Below are 14326 nucleotides of genomic sequence, written 5' to 3' on the forward strand. Positions count from 1 at the left end.
AGTGATTGAAGTGCAGAGAAAGTGAAAAGAATTAGTGCGTTGAAATAAAAAAGGTCAGCAAAAATTAAGTGAAGTCACAATTCATGAAACTTTTAAGCAAATATTTTAGCCAATACATAATGATTTTGAGTGTCAAAAATACAATATTTTTTCTCAATTCAGCTTGTAAGCAGTTTAGAAGTTACTAAAGAATGAATAAAAATGTCCAACATTTTCATGAAAATGTTCAACATCTTTAGCCATCAGGGAAATGCAAATCAAAACTACACTGAGATTCCACCTCACTCCCATAAGAATGGCAATCATCAAGAATACAAATAATAATAAATGCTGACAAGGAGGCAGGGGAATAGGAACTTTTACATACCCTTGGTGAAAATGTAAATTAGTACAACTACATGGAAATCAGTATGAAGGTTTTTCAAAATACTAAAAATAATTCTACTCTATGATCCAATTATGCCAAATCCTTGGTAAATACCAAAATAATTAAAGTTGGCATACTAAAGACTAATGTTAAGATACATGCATACCCATATTCATCACAGCACAACAAATAGCCAAGTTATAGGATCAGCCTAGGTGTCTATCATCAGATGAATGGACAAATAAAATATGATTTTGTACACACACACATGGGAGTTAGATTCATCTGTAAAGAATGAGATTTAGGCTGGGGATGTGGCTCAAGCAGTAATGCGCTCACCTGGTATGCGCGGATGCTGGGTTCGATCCTCAGCACCACATAAAATAAAAATAAAGATGTTGTGCCCACCAAAATCTGACAAATATTTTAAAATTCTCTCTGCTCCCTCTCTCTCTCTCTCTCTCTCTCTCTCTCTCTCTCTCAAAATAAATAAATAAATAAATAAATAAATAAATAAGAATGAAATTTGGGCTGGGGATGTGGCTCAAGCGGTAATGTGCTTCCCTGGCATGCGTGGGGTGCTGGGTTAGATCCTCAGCACCACATAAAAATAAAATAAAGATGTTGTGTCCACTGAAAAATAAATATCAAAAAATTCTCTCTCTCTTCTACCTTTTTTTTTCAAAAAAAGAATAAGATTATGCCATTTGCAGGAAAATGGATGGAACTGGAGACCATCATGTAAATCAAAGTGAGCCAGACTCAGAAAGACAAGTGTCTTATGTTTCCTCTCATATACCTAAGCTAGTGGTGTGGGGTATGGAGGACATCATTAAAGTAGAAGGGAAACCAATGGGTAGATGAAAGGAAGCAGTGGGAAGGAGGGGAGAGCAAAGGAGAGGTACTGGGAAGCAAAGTTCATCAAATTATGTTATACACATATATCAGTGTGCCTTAATAACCCCTCTATTCTATGTAATAAATATAAATAAATACAAAAAAATAGAAGTTACTTTTCCATTTTAATAGGTAAAAATCTGAATGAACTGAAAATTCAACTCTTCTTAAAACAGAGAAGTACAATCACAAGGCAATCCACTCCTCCCCAAATTGGAGAGACAATGGGTACAGAGAATCACAACCCAGAGAAGCAGAAACCTACCTATAGAAACTCTGTAGGAACCATTCTAGTTAAACCTAATCTTAATTGACAAATTTCTTGGAGTGTAGCATAAACAATTCTGATAGTTAAAACTCCAGAAGGATGTCCTTGCATATAGTGGGTAATATCAGGAAATCCAGAAAGCTCAGAAAACACTGAGAAGGATAGATGTCAGAAAACAAAACAAAACCCCTTACACCTAGGCACATAATAATGAAACTTCAAAAAAACCAAAGATAAAAAAAATATCTTGGAAAAAGCCAGTGAAATTGAACACCTTACTTATAGAGCAGCAAAGATGAAATTACATCTGACTGTCCAGAAATCATGCAAGAATAGTATAGAGTAAAATATGTAATGTTCAGCAATAAAACAAAGATTTGAAAACTAATAAATCTGAAAATATGTACCCTACAAAATGTCCGTCAAAAATAAAAAAGAAAAAGATTTTCTGACAAAAAAATTGAAAGGATTTGTTACTAGACACACTTTACAAAAAATGTTGACGAAGTTCTTCAGAAAGAAGGAAAACAAAGACACTCAGAAATCTGGAGCTACTTAAAGGAAGAGCAGAGGAAATGTAACCTCAAAAACTTCCCTATCTTTCATAGCCCAATTTCCCTTTTCTCTTGCCCACAGGCACCACAGGAGGTCTCCAGGCAATTCTGAGCTCATCAATGCTGGTATGTGTCTCAAATAGGGACAAGTCCTCTAAAGGAGCAATCCCAAGAAGCAAAGGTGGCTTTCAGATCATGTTCCTTCAATCAGAATAAATAGAAGAGAATGCTTGGATACTCCACTTGACCCTCATCAAAAGGCTCAGCAGTCATCCAGCACAGATTGTTTATTTACAGGTTGCTCTTTCAAAATATATGAAACTCATCAAACAAAAACAACAACAACAAAATGTGAGAATTGCATGTAGTTCCTTAGTCCCTTCCCAGTGGGAATCCCAGGTTTATTCTTTTCCTATTGAGTTGCTTTCAAGTAATACTTTAAACTGAATAAACTGTCCTCCAGACTTATCTCTTGGGTAATTCCAATTCAACAACTTTTATGGGGCTTTTATCATACTAGCATCTCATAACTAAAGTTAGTGAGTCTGTATTTATACTCAGTATTTGCTTTGGCAATCCTTGGGTGTGAGGTTAAATTCACCATATATCATCAAAATATGTTATACATAATGAGCTGAATGCACTTCTCAGATAAAGACCATGACTACCGTTAAGGCAGTAACTTTATAATGATCACAACCCCACCCAACCACCACCTCTACTACTCAGCACAATGGTTTTCCTATGATCTAGGTGCCATGAGTGACTATATTAATGAGCTAATATTTATATTTTATATATGTTTAGATAAAATGAAAATATAAAAGTACTTATTTAATAAAAAGCTGCAAAAAGTAATATTTTGTGGCTCTAGAAGAAAAAAATATGCAATACATTATGAAATTGTGATTCAGTATAAAGTAAGAAAGTAAAAAAGTCTATACAGAAATCTTCATTTCAAAATATTTAGGGTTCTTGCAATAACAATAGTAGTAGTAATAGTAGTAGTAATAATGTTAATGTTGATTATGAACAATATACTGTTAAAGTTCTTTACATATATTAAATTAGCTGATCATCACAATAATCTAATAAAATGAATACTATTATCATACCTTGCCCTTTGTATGGATGGAGATTAGAAATTATATAGCTTTGAGATGCTAACACTGAAATTTATTCATGAAACCTAATGCATTTTATTCAAATATGAAACAACATAATTAAAATCAACATGATGAACATTTAGAACATTACCACATAAGCTGTGAAGTTTCTTGGTGGAAAACCATTTAGATATATCAGTTTTGAAAATAGTAACAGTTCACTTTGACAATATAAATTATCACTAAAGTTCATATTTTCAGAATTCAAACATATGGTAGTTTGAAAACATTTCAATGAATTATCAATGAATCAAGATGCAATACTGAAGTCTTATACCATGATAAATTCATTCTTATATGAAATGTAGAAACTATAATATCAAATTAAAATTATTACTAGATACTACATTCTCTAATATATTCAGTGTTTGAAATTTCATAAACAATGATATTAGGAAATGATGCTCTTATTCGTGAAAAAAAGTATGCCTTTACACAGGTTAATGATAATGTATGCTTTTTAATCATAGAATTCCTTAGTTACTAGGTTCACTTGTAGCAAATATGTAGACATAAATACCATGTGTTCCTATTTTCCTGAGATGATTAATTTTATGTCAGCTTGAGTAGAGTCAGAGATACCTATACAGCTGGTAAAACATTTCTGGGTGTGTCCCTGATGATTTTTCTTGAAGAGGTTAGCATTTGAATCAACAGAACAAGCAAAGCAGGTACTTCCTCACAAATATGGAACCCACTGAACAAAAAAGGCAGAGGAAATTATAATTTCTTCTTATATCTTGAGCTAGGACATCCATCTTCTCTTCTCCTGCCCTCACACACAGGAACTTATGGTTCTTGGGCCTTTGGACTTGATTTCATCAGTACACCTTTTTTCGTAAGCTTTATACCCAGTCCTTGAACTTGGAGAGAAACCCTTGTCTTCTCTTGTTCTTGAGCCTTTGGACTAAGACTGAGTTACATGACTGGCTTTGTTGTTTTCCAACTTGCAGACAACACATTTGGGGATATAGCCATCATAATCACATAAACCAGGTCCTATAGCAAGCCTCAATCCTGCTTGGGTCAGTGAAGTCTCTCCACATCCTCTACCCCCAAAACATCTCCTTTTTTATGTTCCTCTGGAGGACTCTAATACACTAAGAATTTCAGGATAAATCCTCTAATATCAACTGACTATGTCTAACAGATAAGATCATATAATTTGCATGATGCTTCATTATCCAAGCCCTAAATATTATCAAAGACACAAACACAAAAAATACATATAATGAATTTAAAACCAACATTTGACATATGAAAAAACAGATTTTTATCAATCTCTAATTTTCATCATTAAAATAAAATGCAAACTAACATCCAAAATACTTTTTTATCTTAACATTAAATTTTTCTTAAGTTTTTGTTAAAGTTGAAATCATCTAATATTGAAATGCAAATTTGATTTTTAATGTTGGACAATTATATCTAATACCAGGACAACTACATAACAAAGATATGATCCACCACCAAACATTGAACATTAAAGACTAACTTTTAAAAGATAACTACCTCTTAGTAATCAAAAGAGTGAAAATAAATCAGAGACAAGAAAATATTTATTTTCTTGCTTAAAATATCACTATAAACATAAAAACAAATTACTATTTCAGATGAATTCATGGAGTATTTAAAAATAAAATTATTTCTATCAAGAACAGTAATTTGTAATTACAGATTAAATAAATATCTTAGGGAAATCTTCTTAAGAAATTTCTATATATTATAATTATCAAGCTTTATTTAGGTATAAATTACTCTTACTAAACAGTATGTATTAAAAAGCCAGCTGTCTTTTGAATTATAGAACCAAACTAAAAATATATAACTATTAAGTTTCAAGTAATGTAAATTTAATTATCAAAGCTCAAAGGAAACAAGATTGGATTTGTATTGTGAGAAGACTTCTAATCTTCTCGTTCATAGCAGTTAATTCTCATTAGTTAGAATTAATATTAGGCCAAGATGCTCCAATATGACAGACTCACAGCTGTGTGATAATAAATGGGGTCTAAGCTGTAATGGATAGTAGGGGGTTTCAGTTACGACATTTAACTATGGGTCCTATTATAATAATTGTATTTTCCCTTTGTTTATAAAATTATTTAGTGGCTAAAAGTAAACTGAGAAAGTAAAAACTTCAAAAGGAAAGAAGTCCATATGAGATGAGAGTTAACATTTCAATCAGAGTTTGGGAATCGATGGTCATTAAGCCTTAACACAGTGTTCTGTCCAATGTTTAGAATAATTCAAAATTTTTAAGAACTTTATTCTAGGAATTTATTCCATTCCTTATCTGTCAGTGTAATACAATAAGATGATAAGATTAAGGTCTTGCAAAGTAGCTAACAGAATACTAGGGAAATCAATGGAAAATTGTGCACAAATTTAAATTTTTGAGCAGCATTAAAAAAGTGTTTTCACCCACATAAAATACAGGCATATATTTTGACTTTTATATTTTATTATGTTAAAAATCAAGCTTCAAATATCATAATTTGAGGAAGGTCATGTCATTTATATTTAAAGCATCTTTCCAATTTTCCAAAGCCTATTTCATTTCCAAGGGCCTGCATTATTCTGTTAAGCAAAAGAAAATTTCAGTAATTTTTAAGTAAATTGAGAAAGGTTTTATTTTCACATTTACTTATTAGAATTGAAATACACACTATTAGATCAACTAAGACACTTAAATTCTGTCTTTTGCACTGTGGCTTAGCCTGTGATGACAGCTGTATTTCCCAATGCAACCCCCTACTACAAGGAGAAAAATGAGTCTCAACAGTCCTGAAGCTTAACACACATTAAGAATTGTATGAGAACTAATATATAAGAATTGATAATAATACACATTAAGAACGTACGTTTAACAATCCCATGTTTTTTCTGGAGCCATTCCTTTGCCTAGACAGTGCCTTCTATTTTCTCTTCCAGACCATATGTGATTCCTTCACATTTTATTAAAAAAAAAAAAGCTGATAGAACACTTCTCATACCCAATTTTCTCTCACCAGAATTACTCCTTCCCTTAATATTCTTTCACAAAACATTACACAAAACTATGTGAAGACACTTTCTTTGGCCTTCTGATTGTGCAGTATAATTTCTATAATGTAAGACTGCCTGAGGCTAGAAAAATCTGTTATTTAAGCACACTTAACAGGATGCATGGCACATAGAGCATAAAAAAGAAGTTTGTTAAATTGAATTCTGAAAATGGTTAAAAGAAAATAAACTATAAATTATATGTTGATACAAGCAAATGTTTCAGAAAACTAACATATTCTGTTTCCACTTTTGTAAGATATGAAGTCATTCACTCAAGACTATTCATCCCTTTTCCATGTTCACAAAATAGGGAAGCTCACCCCCTACTCCAATGATCATAGCAATTCTATTCACAGGCATACTGTGAATGCCTACTCCTATAACTATCAGCATAGCACTCCTGGTCATCTGGCTTCTTTAACTTAAAAATGGAGGAAAAAAATAAAGACTTATGGAATTACTGATTAAATTTATTTTATTTTATATAGTACATTTTAGTATTTCATCTCAGTTCTGTTTCTTATATAGAAAGAAAGCTTTCAATTTAAAAAAGTTATTACAAAGAAACACATAATTCACAGGAATAGTAGAATATGTTTGATAGAAATAATAGAAATACAAGATTTACTATCTACTAATAGAAATATTAGATATACTTTTTTATATTATCTAATCATCTTTTCCACACATGACATATTCATTAAACTACCTAAATTAGTGCCTGAAAAAGATAATAGTTAAAATTGTTCGTTCAAATTAGGCTGACTCAGTAAAACTAAGAACTCAAGCGTCTTATAAATCCAAATAAATATAATTTCAATTTTAATAAGTGACTAGAAATTATTGTTTAAATGTTTTATAGTAATAAATGGTTCCCACAGATCTTATAAGTCATTTAAGCTACAATTATGTCTAGATTATTTTCATTCTTGGAATTTTTAATAGTCTTTTTTCAAAGTTCTTCCTTCTTACTTATTAGTTCTTTTTTTTTTTGAGTTATCTGTGCCTGGGTCCATCTTTTTGGACCAGCAGTTTTATTTTTTTTTATTTATTATTAGTTGTTCAAAACATTACATAGCTCTTGACATATCATATTTCATATATTTGATTCATTTAGCCTATAAATAGCATTAAGTTTGATACTTACCAGTAATCTATCCTACTTATTAGAAGATAATTTAAATTGTACATTTTCTTTAACACTGTTTTCTATCCATTTTACTTTTTCCCTTGAATTCCCTTGATCTTACCTTAAAATTTATATAGTTTCATCCACATATATTGTGAAATATATCCAGGAGCTTTTATATTCAAATAGTCCTACTGCTCTCAATTAGTAAATATAGGTTATTATTTGGGAGATAACCTAAAAGTATTATAGCCCATACTAATGATAACATTTTAACGTGGTTTAGTTATTTACTTTTTAAAGTTTGAATCCACATATTACTTTTCCCTCCACAGTCTAAATATGTTGGTCATGGACCTTTATCTTTACCTGTTAGAATCTTAGAAGAAATAAAAAGTAACTAGCTGTTAAATGACCATCCATAAGTGTCAATATTAGGATATATTTGGCTTAGGACTTTTGCTGAACTACCTCCTAGCTTTGTGACCTTGTGAATGTTATTTAATGCACCTGAGTCCTCAATTTCCACATGTACCAATGAGGATGAATTATATTTGATGTACAGGACTGATCTGAGTAAAGTGTTTTGAGGTGAAGTCTAGCATGTGGCAAATGTCCAATAAAACATAACCATCAAATACTTTTCTACTTCATTCTATTTATCTTTTCTATCTATTCATTTTCTATTTTACTCTTCTCATCCCCCTATTCTTTCTCTCTTTCCTCTTGGTAATAGTTAAGTAGTTTCCCAACTGTAAATATTGTGTGTGTGTGTGTGTGTGTGTGTGTATGTGTGTGTGTGTGTGTGTGTGTGTGTGTGTGTGTGCTTGTGTCTGTGTAAGTGTATCAAAGAAAAGAAATATGAATCAATTAGGTAAAAACTGCACATTTGTAAAAGGTTTCATGAAGATTTCATGCCTCTCTCTTAGCAGAGTCACCAGAAAGACACAAGTTTAAAGTCAGAAATATCTTAGTTTTATATTCCACCATTCACCATTTGGCTGTTAGTATTACAAAATTTGTTACTGTTTTCTATTCCTCACTCTTTTTTAGGACTAGGATTCTCTGACAAGAAAATAAATATATGACACACTTCAAAAGGCCTTTGTGAAAACAAAATACGCTGAGGGCAGTGTCTGGAAAATAGAAAACCATGAGCTAAGTGGCTCCTTTCCTGACAATCCTGCCCTCTCTCTTCCATAACTCCCAAATCTACTTCATAATATCCAGAGAAAATTCATCACAAGACTGACAGCAGCAACTTCATTTATGATTCTCCAAGTCTCTGCATTAGCAGTTTCCTCAAAAATGAAGCCTGATCAAGCCATACATAGATTAACTAGAACAAATTCATATCTTCTGTTCCTCATGTGATACCTGGCTTTGACTACATGAGGCCAAGAATAAAGTCTCTAATTGCTTTTTCTCATTTGTTTCAGAAAATGGAAAAAAGAGCTTTACACTACTTAATGTTTGGAAGTGTTTATAAGTCATTTTGTATACTGTAGAAATTACATCTATGTATATATTTATACATTGTGAATATCTATTTGATAGATAGATGTATATCTCTTATGATTATATGTATATAAGCATACACACACCTTGGAATGATATTCTAATAGAAATGTTCATTCATTTTTTTTATTACTTAATGATAAACATGGTCTATTTAATACTTAATTAACTGATGTTATTAACTCAAAGTTTATTTAACCCAAAACTGAAGCTTAATAATTTTCATGAAAGAGTATGATGACAAAAGCATAATTTTACTTTTACAGATATAGTTCTCAGAAATGGACTGATGAGCATTTTATTGAAATAAAATGAAAATTGAAAAAATACAGAACATAAATCTGTAAGAAATAGGATGATAAAGTGTTAATGCTAAGCTTTATGAGTTGAAAATATATATTTTAATGAAATAAAATGTCAAATTTCAAAAGCAATATGTAAACATCCCCCCCAAAAATATCAACTTTTCCTTTCAAATTTAAATTTCAGATTTAGTGGTAGAAGCAATGAAAAACTTATGAACAAAGAATATTATGAATGCGAAAATACAGTTTCTATGAAAAAAGATTAACTCAAGCATGGCTGAAACATTTATTCCTATTATTGAATAGTTTAATTAAATAGAAAAATATCAAGTAAAAACTTCACAAACCACTTTTTTATATTAGCCTAATATCAACAAAAGATGTAGAAATTCACTGCAATTTGAAAATGCAAAACAGGCCAAAATGAAAAGTCAACTACAACCATAGCTAAAATGTCAGTACATGAAAAACTGTATTTTGTAAATCAAACATCCCAATAAACCTTCAAAATCAACTATTTCCAGCTAAGAACACAGTACATCATCTTGTCAAGTTTAAACATATACTGCATTAGTAGACATATTTTCTATTCAAAACCAAATTTGTGATACTCTGGAGCTTGTTTATGCACAAACACAAGATTAACAAATGTAACATACAGAAAAGTGTCTAAAACTACACATGAAAATTTATTTCTGAAGAAAACATGGGGGAATTCTAGTGTTACAATGTATAAAACACAGCATTAAAGGATAAGATGTAATTTAGGAGCAAGACTTCTAAATCATTAATTTAGAATCACCCCCTTCAATCACCAGTTTAATGATATTTTAATCTTTTCTATAGGATTTAAGTTATAAGCCAAAATTCATATTAAATAGAACCAAAAGTCTACTGTTCCTTCAACTCTTACAAGAGACCTTAACAAGGATGATAATTTTTAAAAGACATTTAAACTTACCCCATTTAATGGATATGTCTTCCATCCTAGTTCTCCCAGCACAGTTGTCGTATCTAGCAACACAACTGGAATTAAATAAATAAGACTTGGATGAATTTCTCAACTTCTGTAAAAATGTTAAATTATTTAAATCAATATCACCTACCCTTATTATTTATCACATTAGCCCAAATAATTTTATTACTTGTTTTTACATATTAAATATTAGCATATAATAATATCAATGATTTGATAAATGAAATAGTGATAATTTTAAAATAATATACATACTTATTTCATCATTGTTAAACCTAAATGTAATTAAAAACTATTTAAAAGCCTTTTATAGCAGATATTGAATGATAAAACCACTTCTGTGTATCTCCACTTTATTGTCTTTTTTACTTTAAAAAAATTATCTTAATGCCAACAAACTTCTGTTTTTATGTTATTAAATATCCTTAAGTGTTATCAGCAAAGTATGAACTGCTATCTTTAAAGTAGACTATATTATTATAACTAGATATATAACAATTAATAAAGGATGCAAAAACAAAAATTGTGTGCCTTTTTTGTAACAAAAAGTAACTCCACCTGGTTTAAAACAAGGCAGACATGTAAACAAATAGTAAGCACATATTCTGTTAAAATTCTAAAATAGCACTCTTGCAATTAAGTTGAACTAAGGTTGAGAAAGCAGCTCAGGAAGGCTTCACAAAGGACATAAAGCTTGAGCTAGGCCACACAAAGGTCTTCAATCACATGTAGTGAAAATGTTTTTTTTATTTTAGAAAACCATCTATAAAGTAACTGAGACATGACTAAAAAGAGTTGTTCAATTTCTGGAGACTAAGAATGGAAATTATTTTGAAGTAGGAGATTGGAAACAATGCTGGAAGGGGCTGGAGACTGCCTGATTAGAGATTTTGTGATGTTTCCAGTATTTCCAGAAAGAAAGAATATATATAGAGAGAGAAATATAGATATAATCAGACCTGTATTTTCATCTATTAATTCCCAGGTCCCACAGAAGTATGTAGGCAATGGATTATACTGAGAAACAATGCTTTCATATCTCATCATTAATTTCAGTTAATCTTGCAAAGAAGGTGGGTTTTATTGAGCTCAAAAAAAAATTACAATGCCAATGTGATTATGACGTTTGGCATCTACTCTTTAGTGTCTTTGCAAGGATTCCATAGCTTCACTTGAGTAGCATTATATGGTACATTTTACTAATAAACTTTAGAATATGAAACTATCATTAAGTTTCTGTGATAACATTTATTCATTGCAGAATACCGGTACTAAACATTTTCTTTTGTAAAACTAAGTTATAATTTTTTAATTTTTATTGTAGAATTTTCCAAACATATTTCAAAAGAGATAATAGCTTAATGATCTCTCATATAATATTCACGTGACTTTATTAATTACCAACTGTATGGTCAATCTTGTTTTATCTATGTGTGTTTACCTTCTCTTCCACTGAAAGATTTCTCTGAAACAAATTCTAGTAATTATATCATTGCATCTGTAAAAATTTCAGATTTATTTTCTAAAATATTTTTTATATTAACTATATCTTAATTAATAGACAATAATTCCTTAATGTCAAATATCAAGTCAATGTTTAATACACTTTGTTGTCTCAAATCAACAGGAAATCAAACTCCAAATAAATGCTATATATTACAATGAGCTGGCATTCCTCTATTAAATCTCCCATTATATTTTCCAGTTACTTATTGGTTTTACTTGCTATAAAATTCACCCTTTCTAAAATGCACATTTCTATGAATTGTGCAAACCCCCACATTCATTTAACCATGGCTACAATCAGGCTATAAAATATTTCAATTATTATATATATTATAAAATATTTCCCAAACTTCTTGTGACCCTTTCTTTATAGTGAATCTCTTTCCCATACTATCCTCTGGAAATTACTAGTCTGATTGCTGTCCCTATAATTTTTTTTCCAGAATTTCAAATCATATAGCATGTTGCCTTTTGAGCCTGTTTCTTGCACTCTGCTTTTGAGATCTATATATGTGGCTTCATGTATTAATTCCTTTTTACTCTGACAATGATTCCAGTGTATGTAATTCCCTTTTGATGAACATATGGACTGTTTCTAATTGGGAAAATTGTATATGAAGCCACTATGAATTTCCATGTATAAAGTTTTAAAATACCTATTTCATTATTACAAGGGAAGTAACTAGGAGATATATTACTGAGTTATACAGAGAATACTTATCAAAAAAAAAAAAAAAAAACAACTGTCAAATTGGATCCAAAATGGCCACAAAATTTTACATACCCCATAGCAGAATGTATGGTTTTACATTTTCTTCACCTATCAGGCCCTGGTATTAACCAGTTCCTTTTAAAGATGTTCTGACAGAGGTGCTATAAAGTATCTTTGTTGTTTTATTATGTATGTCCCTTAATGACTAAATAATTATTTTTTTCACTACTTTAAATCAAATTCCTAGGGGAAAAAAGATTGTTTTGTCCCACATTCCAGGTTTTCTTAATTGATCATGAAATACCACTGAATAACTCCCTCATTTCCTCCATTTTCTTTAGATAGGTAGATATATCTATATCTAGTGACTTGATCAGATTCACTTATTTTTTTCTTTTTTGGTCTGCCAACTTCACTGGTGGTATTTCAGAGCCCACATCCCAGAAAATAGGGAAAATATCAACATGAAAATAAAACAAAACAATTTAGCAATCAACTTTCATACGCTTCCACTGATGAAAAATAAATAATTTGAGCATATACAAGGTTAATGACCATAAGAGACTGAAACACTTCACATATGCTTAAATCCATGCATTCAAATTGACTATATACCTAGTGTTAACTTTTGCTGGATGTTAGAAAAACATTTTTAAAACTGGTTAAGTAAACTGAAAAGAGTAAAATATGTTATTATCCTTTTCTCCATGAACTACTTCTACACAACAAAACAGTTAATGAAGGACATTTCTCTTATTGAAATATTCCAGTTAATAAATTAAGAAGGAATGACTGAATTAGGCTACACCATTTGCTAGTAATAATTAATAAATATATTTAGGTAATGGTTTTCCATGGCTGCTAACATCACAGAAAGAAATAAAAGGAGACATAAAGAGCTAGAGCTTTGAAAAAGTCTTTTTTTTTTGTAGTTTAATTTACTCCATATTACCACACAATTCTAATAAACCTGGAAGTAACAGAATGAAAAGCACAGTAAGGATGAAACACACACACATGCACACACACACACACACACACACACACACACACACAACACAATGACAAATCTGTGAACGAATATGGATTCATTCAATGCAAGAAAAATAATCTCACATATTAGACAAAAAGATAAACACAGCACTATAGTAAACAGTAATAGCAATGCGATTATCTTGTTACTGAATGAACGTTCTTTTTGTTTTTGGTATGTACTCTGGTGGATAATCCAGATTGTCAACTTGATTGGATTAAGAGATGCCTAAAATTAAGAAGTTTCTTGGCATGTCCATGAGTTTGTTTCCGGGAATTATGGGCATGACAGAGTCAAGCTGAAGGGGAGACTCAGCCTAAGGTGGACAGCAACTTCTAATAGGTTGGGGACTGGATGGAACAAAAAAGAGGAGGAGGAAGCCAAACAGATGCAAAGGCTATTATTCTTGAGCAGATGTTCCAATTGCTAGTGTGATTCCCAGAGAAACTCAGATTCCTGCTCCTTCACTTTCCCAAGCAGACTCTGACCAAAGACTCCCTAGGAAGTTTCAGTCCTTTGGTACTGAACTGGAGCTGCATCTTTGATGCCTCTTCTGAAGCTCCAGCTGCCTGGACTGAGGAGCTACAGGTTTCTCTGGGTCTCCAGCCTGCAGAAGGCCATCGTGGGACTATTAAGCTTCTGATCCTGTAAGCCAATGAAATACATCCCATTTTTGTAATCACACACATATATATTCTGTTGGTTCTGTTTCTCTAAAGAATCCTAAATAATCCACTATTCAAAAGAATAGAGATGTAATATCCATGTTTACTTCAAAGTACTGAGAAGTTTCATGTTATTTCATACTTTTGAAATAGCTCATTATTTCCCTAACAGGTGGGAAAAA

At 31.1% G+C, this 14326-nt stretch overlaps 1 pseudogene; it reads right to left on the bottom strand.

Moving 5' to 3' along the window:
* LOC143640163 (ephrin type-A receptor 6-like) overlaps nt 1-11272 on the bottom strand; it is an 84101-nt pseudogene extending 72829 nt beyond the window's left edge.
* Nucleotides 11273-14326: the final 3054 nt, after the last annotated feature.

Source organism: Callospermophilus lateralis, unplaced genomic scaffold (genome assembly GCF_048772815.1).
Source record: "Callospermophilus lateralis isolate mCalLat2 unplaced genomic scaffold, mCalLat2.hap1 Scaffold_129, whole genome shotgun sequence".
Classification (NCBI taxonomy): domain Eukaryota; kingdom Metazoa; phylum Chordata; class Mammalia; order Rodentia; family Sciuridae; genus Callospermophilus; species Callospermophilus lateralis.